A 9122-nucleotide genomic window follows, 5' to 3' on the forward strand; every position below is an offset into this window, starting at 1 on the left:
CTCAAATTCAACAACAAAAGGTTTCTTGACAGGTGGAGGATTTCTATTGGTTGGTTCTTTTGATTATAAGGACCACATGGTGTGTCCTTTTACTCTGTTTGTCCCCCTGAGGAAAGCCTTGTAGGCTGAAACGCGTCGGGGCTTATTGTCTCCTTTTTTGACTTGCCATGTAGTATTAAAGGCATTTTATTCACCTAGAGAGTGCCTTGGTGTTTTATGCTTTTATAACAAAAGGTTTCTGTTTGAAATATGGCTGTTAGTGATCATACTACATGAGTGCATTTTTACCAGGCTGTGTTAGTCAAAATGTAATGTAGCAAGTGTAACCCTTAATGCCACTGAAGTGACAGTTGTTTGTCTTTAAGTCATTGGGTGGTGGTTCTACAAAGTGCCTGTTTTACACAATTGTGTTAAAACGGATCACTTAACTGGTAAAAATCTGATGACGGTTTTTAGAGTACCATTCAAAAATTTGGGGTCACCCAGACAATTCATGATTTCCATGAAAATTCACATTTTTATTCATGTGCTAATATAATTGCACAAAGGTTTTCTAATCACCAATTGGCCTTTAACACCATTAGCTAACACAATGTAGCATTAGAACACAGGAGTGATGGTTGCTGGAAATGTTCCTCTGTACCTCCATGGAGATTTCCAGCTAAAATAGTCATTTACCACATTAACGATGTCTAGACTGTATTTCTGATTCATTTAATGTTATCTTCACTGAAAAATGCTTTTCTTTCAAAAATAAGGACATTTCTAAGTGACCCCAAACTTTTGAACGGTAGGGTATATAAAGAGGTTCTAAAATATTGTGGAAAATACATTTTATAGGTAGATTCTGTAATGACAGATGTCATGTTTCAATATATTACAATGAGGGTAACTTTACAAGATTGTTATATTTTGACGAATTCTGTTAAAATGCACTGTACTGACTGCTGTTTCTATTATTTTTTCCAGTGCATTTGTATCAGCGAAGACAGGTTAAATAACAGAAACTCCTCTGTGTGTGATCCTCTACATCCTCTAAAAATATCCAACAGTTCATATTTATTCTCCTTCATAAAGGAGGATTTATTGTTGTACTGGATTGTATTGGCTTTAGCTTATGGTTTGTGCAGATTAACACCATCAGCGCAGAGACGGCAGTTTTAAACCATTTATTCCTTCATTCAGTCAGGAAAAAAATAATAAATCACATGTTTGAATTTGTCAGCCATTCTTCTGGTGCTGCCATGAACCCGGTGCACGGTTGTGTAAACAAGACCTGTAAAGCAACAGCAGAGAACCACACAGTGAGACAGGTATTGTGTAAGTAAGCCAGTGCTTTGAATATTTTTTTTTTAAAAAGGGAGAAAAAAACACAGTGAAGAGAAAATAGCAGCCTGGGAGACTAAAAGTAGCCTCTCCACCACAGATGGCCCCCACGCTTTCCGCCAGTGGGTCAGTGGGTGAGAGAAGAGTGGAGGGGAGTGGAGGCGAGAGGAGAGGCTGTGGCCGTACGCCGCTATCCAGGGGAGAGAGTGGGCGACGCGGGCAGGAGGAAAGAGAAAGACAAGGACTTCTAAGGCCAAGTGGGCCGAGGTTTGCTGTGTACACTGCTAAAAACAGACGGGATGACGCTCAGAGGTCAGCCGGCTGATTTGTCATCAGCTATTTCAGCAATGTTAAACAACTGACGAGGGAGAGGGAAAAATGTTGACATCACTAGTGCATGCTCACATCACTTCTTGCCCCCACATTCTTCCGATTGTGCAATCACCAAGGCGGATAAATCAAACACTGTTTCCTGGATATAAGATTGTTCCATATTTGGTAACCACTGGGTCAAAGTGACTGAATACTGGCAGCACAGCATCACCTTTAGGTGGTCTCTGGGCCTGCAGCCGGTCACAGTGTAGCACCCATCTTCTCTTCTCTTCTCTTCTCTTCTCTTCTCTTCTCTTCTCTTCTCTTCTCTTCTCTTCTCTTCTCTTCTCTTCTCTTCTCTTCTCTTCTCTTCTCTTCTCGAATCACAGCACAGTGTCCGCTACACTTTCCACGAAATAATATAATCCATTTATCACGAACTTGTCAGCTACCTTTGGACGTCGTACATACATGGAATTACTGAGAAACAAATTTATGGTAAATGACTAAGATCCAAAGAGGAAGAGGGAAACATATTTGACTTTTACCCTTTAACAGGAAATGACAACACCAGCATGCTCTGTAATGTTCAGGTTATGCAGATTATGCGATTGATGTACTTTGTTGATGTGTCACAGAAGAATGAGCAAACACCTTCTCCACCCAAACCCACCGAAAACTCTCGAGCTCAGCCCACTCCCCACATACTGTGTGCAGAGTCAGGGAGCTGCCAGCAGAGGGCAGGCAGGAGCACTGATGACACTGTGGATGTGCAATGTCCAGTTGAAGTCCTCCAGACAACACCTGGACAAAAATGAACATTTACGATTCCACCAAACTCCTCTAGTACACCACTTCTGTTTTTACAGTGATGTGCTGGAGGTGTGTGTGCTGCCCTCTTATATTTTTATACAATCGCCAGACACGGTATAGATGAAATGCAAAGAGCCTTGCTGAGTGTCTACTGGTTTAGTAGACGAGCAGATATGTCATGCATTACTATATTATCATCACAATTTTACATATATATTTGTTTACTATCTAATTTATGTCATATAATAAACTTACACCTATTTCTGAATGATGCATGTTTTTCCTGGTTAATCTCGTCCAAACATAAACTGGGCATTTTTCAGTCAATACATTGCTTGAGACTATGAGGCTACCCCACCAATTGTATACCATAAATACAAAGATAACGACTGCAAAAATTTTTTGTTTCACTGCCCCTCCTCCTAAACAAGCTGTGGATTCAGTTTTGATTCTCTGGCATGGTGCTGCCCTAATGCCACAAACCACTATTTTGACCCTCTCATAATTTTTAAAAGTGAAACATCACATTAAAAGTCTGATGATAAGTCTGTGACCAATAAAGGTTGGTGTGGGTTTGACCTTTCGTCTAGGAGTGGAACACTCCTTTTTGCTACCATAGACTTGGACACACTGCTAGCAGAAGGTAAGATAAATTTCACTTTTTAACTTGTTTAGATTGAAATAGCTTTGCACAGAAAATATCTGAGATGTGCATGAATATGTCATGAAGCATATTTGATTGAGTAAAAACACCTTTTGTCTTTATATTTATTTTTTCATTTATCACAACTATTAGTTGTATCAACTATTAGTCAAAGGAAATGGATGAACAGACATTTTATGGGTGTAAGAAACATTATTAAGCAGTCAGGCTCATTCTTTCCGACAGTGAAGACAGCTAGCTTAAGGAGGGTGACAGTGTGGAAGAGAGGCATATGATCTATCTAATTTATGCTTCCTGGTTTCTTTTGAAAACAGATGGCCTGTCTGATGACAATGAGCCTGTGGATGAAGAGGAAAATGAAGATGATGATGGATCAAATGAAGATGTTCCACACTTAACCCGGTGGAGAATACTTTACAGTGGCATCATCACAAATTACCCAGAATGGCAGACCAGACCTCTAAAATCTGACAATATCATGTCCCCCTACAAAAACGTCCCCCAAGTGCCAAAAACCTGACGTCCACCTCTGTTTCACATCCACCAGCAACTGCTTCCTGAGGTTCCATACAGAATAATACAGACTGTATTTATTGCTTGTTAGTTCCTCATTCCACTCATTATACAATATAGAAGTTTTAGGTCCCTCATACTAATCTAGTTTTAGCATCCTCATAGCATGTTTTTGTGTGGTATTTTATGATTGTTATATTATCAGGGACCCCTAAGCTTCCAAAAACTACTGTGAAATATGGTTTTACTCCTAAAATAAAATTCATGCCACAGATTATATTGGATGCCATGAGATACTTCTTCACAGGGACACCGCTCATCTGCTAAGTGGTAAAGTTGAGAAATGTCCTGGATAGAACACCTTCACATTTTAGTTCATTTGGCTTAAAATGTCCAGTGGAGTCCACAGATGTGAATATTTTCACGTAAACCTGGAAGTAATCTGAAAGTATGCGTATGTAGAAAGATTTAAAAACACAAGTTCTGACATGTAAAATGAAAACATTTCGGATTGTGCACTATTTCTATGTAACCAGGCAAGCTAAAATAGCTCAGACCGTGTTGACATTTTTGCACAAATGTCATATTTCCTTAAAGTTGTTCATTAAAGCAGCATTCAGGTGAGTTTGACCGACTCATCAGAAGCTTGTACAACTAAATCAACCTGTAGCCATTGTTGCAGCTGTCAGAAATGTGTCTCATGTTTCCAGCACATTAAATAGCATTGTGATAGTGGGAAACAGAACCAGAATTACATGGAAGCCCCAGTTTGAAGTCATGGCTAGACTGAAGATTTCAAACACTTTGTTAAAACTGTTGAATTCAAAGCAGGTTGAGGCACCAAAGTGAGCACAACATCAGAAAATCAACACATCAGGCTTTGTTCACAGAGATGTTGCTCAGTCAGCAAAAGCCCTGTCACAGGTAGGCTGTCCCAGATGATGACAGCCTACCTGTTGAACAGTCTCTGTAGACCACTTCTCAGGAGGGAAATGGGTTGTTGATGGAGAAAGTCCAATTTATCGACAAATCGCTGTCACAGATTAGTGCCGGTGCCAGAATGTAAGGAGAGAGAGAATGATACTAGAGTGGACTGAACCCACAGTGAACTTATCTATACACCGCTTAATCCTCATTAGGGTCATTGGAGGGCTGGAGTCTATGCCAGCAGACTGAGGGTGAAGGCAGGGGACACCTGGACAGGTCACCAGATTGTCACAGGACTACATATAGAGACAAACAATCACACCTACAGACAATTTAGAATCACCAATTAACCTCAGCGTGTTTTTGGACTGTGGGAGGAAACCGGAGAAGCTGGAGAAAACTCACGCATGCACAGGGAGAACATGCAAACTCCATGTGGTTTCAGGACGCGAATCGAGGATCTTCGAGCTGCAAGGCGCTGGAGCAATCCACCAAATCACTGTGCAGCCTGCTGAGAAGATTTATTTCTAAATGCACTTTTCCTTCAAACTGCTAAGATCACATTAGCTGTAAATAAAAACTTTATTTTAAATTTTAAAAAAGCAAAATAGAAGGATCTTCCCTCGTGCTCTCAGACTTTTAAAGCCCACTGAATGTATTCTGCTGACAGCTTTGTAAAAAACAAGTTTGATCAAGGCCGCATCAATGAGAAATCTTTTTTTTTTCAGCCTCTTTACATGAGAAATATATTTCAGATTTTTCCCTTCCCAGACTGACTAATACAGTTGCTTCATCAAGATGACCATCATCCAGTGTCAGAGATCATAATAATAACTCCACCACACACACACCATGCTGGTACAAAGGTCTGTGACTCTCTTTGCAATCTGGGATATTTTCTTTCACATAATCCATTTATTCCTTACCTCAAAAAGAATAAAAATGCTGCCCTCATGTGGCCACAAATGTCAAGACAAGAACCCAGAAAATAGTGAGTTTTTCGTCTCCTCAACTGAACACGATTATGGTTCTGGTGCGCTTTTTTTTCTCTGCTCAACATTGTGGACAGTACAAAAGAAACTGAGACTTAAACAGGTTACACATGTCATGGGTATTGTTGACAAGCTGGCTATATTCAGCGGGAAATTGGATTTACATTGAGCTTGACCTGGAACCGTGCCACAGGTTGCCTGGAAAGTTTACCAGGTCATTGACCGGAGGTGTTAAGTGAGAAAGCCTCTCTCTCACACACAAAGAAGTGAGATAGAAGCCTTTAAAGGCACAGCAGGCTGTTTGTGTGTCCAACATACAGGAGAGTCAGCAGCAGAGAGAAGCACTGGAAAATCTGAAGACAAGTTACTGTGAATGAATCTATCACACTGATTTTCCAACAGCAGGATCTGGAATAAACTACAGTTCATGAAGAAGTGAGCTGGCATGGTGTGAAAAGAAACTGCCACCATGGTTGGATGGGTCAAGAAAAGAGAGCCACCTGCAGAAACTGTCAAAAAGGCAGCTGTAAAAATGAATGAATATTGAGCACTGCTATGCAACAAAAATAATAAAAATCAGTTATTTTTGCAAAATGCTTTAGTGCAGGACACGTGTGCAACATCTGCGCACGAGCACCGACATCTCTGAGGAGACAGTGGTTGCACTGAATGACATCACTGAAACTGGATGCCTCACTTACACCAATTATACCTGACATGCTCTCTCCTCACATCTCGCTGTCTCTCCAGCAGAGTTTCTTGAAAATGTCTGGTTGTTGGTGTGTTTTCTTGAAGTTTCTGCACTTGCATCTCCAGGCCCAATGTTTACATACTTCGGTAAAAAAAAAAACACACACACACACAGGAGTGATCCATTTCTTCTATTGTGTGTCTGTTAAAGTACAAATTTAAAACATTAACCCCAGATGCCAGGCTTCTGTTTTGGTCACACTCCATGGTATTTGGTTTGTATACCTGTCTACATTACACAATTTTTGGATATAGTGGTTATACTTAAAGATTTGCTCCAGCTACCTGCAGAGCCACAATTTAAGCCGATCAGTATGCAGTTTTACATAAAGACATAGCTGTAAGAGAACAAAATTTTCCTCAATGTAACAGAACAGTGAGATAAATGTGACACACTACCGTTCAGAAGTTGGGGTCACTCAGAAATGCCCTTATTTTTGAAAGACAAGCTGTTTTTTCAGTGACGATAACATTAAAAGAATTAGAAATGGAGTCTAGACATGGTTAATGTGGTAAATGACTATTCTAGCTGGAAACAGATGATCTTTAATGGAATATCTCCATAGGGGTACAGAGGAACATTTCCAGCAACCATCACTCCTGTGTTCTAATGCTACATTGTGTTAGCTCATGGTGTTGAAAGGCTCATTGACGATTAGAAAACCCTTGTGAAATTCTAATAGCACATGAATAAAAGTGTGAGCTTTCATGGAAAACATGACATTTCCTGAGTGGCTCCAAGCTTTTGAACAGTAGTGTATGTTAGAGGAAATTATTGCTATTTGTTCATCAAGCGTGTCCATCTGACAGCCAAAGTCACAACCAATATTTTGAGTAATCTGTTCATGATAAACACATCAGTGGATCAATAAGATATGTGCAAAAGGTGGTCTTTATTAAAAATGGTTTAATGATGAATCACATTAAGAATATAACACAAGAACATCTGCAGTACAATGTCAGGAACAGCTAAAAGCCTCATTCATGCTGCAAACTGCAGCAGTGCACAGTTAGACTAAGTGTCACTGGTGTTGTATTCAAGTGCAAATGTGAGATCCAGAAAGAGTCTCAACTATTTGTTACCAAACAAAGGAGCAGACAACACACAAAACATACAATAGGATGAGCTTGTAAAATAGACTGAACCATGCAAAGGTGTAAGATACTTAAGTAGACTAGCAATGATAGGATAATGGTGTTTACACAGTGAGGCATCAATAATAATAATAATCCACGGTGTTTTGAGTTCATGTTTTAGGTTTTGCTAGACTAAGTACTGTTGATGCTTTACATTTCTCCAGATGATTTAATTGTTGTAATGGTGTATTTCGACCATGTGGATCTGAACACCTTATCCAACACGCCGTCTATGAATGCTGGTCTGAAGAGCTGTTTAGCTGGAATGACACGTTTCAGCTTCACCTTGTCAACAGAAGGCCTATATCAAAGCAGGACAAGCACAGATGTAACTGATCGGCTTATTAATGATGCCTGATTTGCATGTGTGTGTTGCAGTAAAACATGTCAGCAACGATCTGTGTCAAAATGAAAGTCATTTAACATAATTTATGTTTCTAAGTACACTTAAGTTTCTCATCCTTTCACTAATCAGTATGTCTGTTTTTTAAAAAAAATCTGTGGCTGACTATTTAAACTAAAATTAACTTATAACTGAAAAATAAAAAGACTATTTATATAGTGCTGTGCAAAGCACATCAATTAAGTTTATGAAACACCTAATATGTGAAAGGAAAAAATCAAGTAACCACAATGCAAACGACTAAGAAAAAACAAAACAAAAAATGAGCAGGCCAGCATAGTAAAATATACAAAAAATAAAGTACACAAAAACATAATATGATAAAACTTTTTATGACGATTGCTGTACGTTTGTCTGTCTGTCTGTCTGTCTGTCCGTCTGTCTGTTAGAAACATTACTCAAAAACAGAATAACGAATTTGGATGAAATTTTCGGGGAAGGTCAGAAATGACAGAAGGACCAAGTGATTAGATTTTGGCAGTGATGCAGCTTATAGTCTGGAACCAGAGATTTGTTAAGTATTTGTTTGAAAAAATTTCTGTAATTTTTTAAAGGAGACACTAACATTGTCAGTTTGTAGCAAGTACAAACATTTATTTTGTTCTAGATGGATGGTGCACAGTTAAAAATAATAGCACCAGAGTTAGTGAATTTATATCTGGTTAAACTGTCCTGGACAGGTAGACAAAAGAAACATCCAGTACACTATATAAACAATACAATACATTAAAGTCTATCAGTGTTAAGTAGTAAATAGGATCTGTAAATATAATACATTAAAAGCCTGGGGCTGATTTTAAATCATGCAAAGTGATTTTAGCCTCTGATGAATGCATGGATGGAAAACTGTGAGGTCAGATTGACCAGAAGCTGTCTCTGCTGGATGCTCTAGTCCTTCCTACAATACCAATGCAGGTAAGCCAAGCATCCTCTAAGGCAGACGTGTCAAACTCATTTTAGTTCAGGGCCACATACAGCCCAATTTGATCTCAAGTGGCCTGGAGCGCAAAAAAAAAAAAAAAAAAAAACATTCTGAAAATGATCACATTTAGTGAACTATCTTCTTACAAAACATGTTTGACACCCTTGCTCTAAGAGAAGGTCTGCAAGATTGTGAATCATTTGAAACATCACGCGTGCATCAGAGTAAAATATGAAAGTTTCAAAATTGAAAAAATATTTTTTAGGATATTGTAGTGATGATGATCTCTTGGCTGTTTATCAGATACTTCCAGGGTGTTTCTTTTTGTACAGAGTGAGTACACAGGCTTGAGTGTGGTCACAT

The sequence above is a fragment of the Acanthochromis polyacanthus genome, chromosome 1 (assembly GCF_021347895.1).
Source record: "Acanthochromis polyacanthus isolate Apoly-LR-REF ecotype Palm Island chromosome 1, KAUST_Apoly_ChrSc, whole genome shotgun sequence".
Classification (NCBI taxonomy): Eukaryota; Metazoa; Chordata; class Actinopteri; family Pomacentridae; genus Acanthochromis; species Acanthochromis polyacanthus.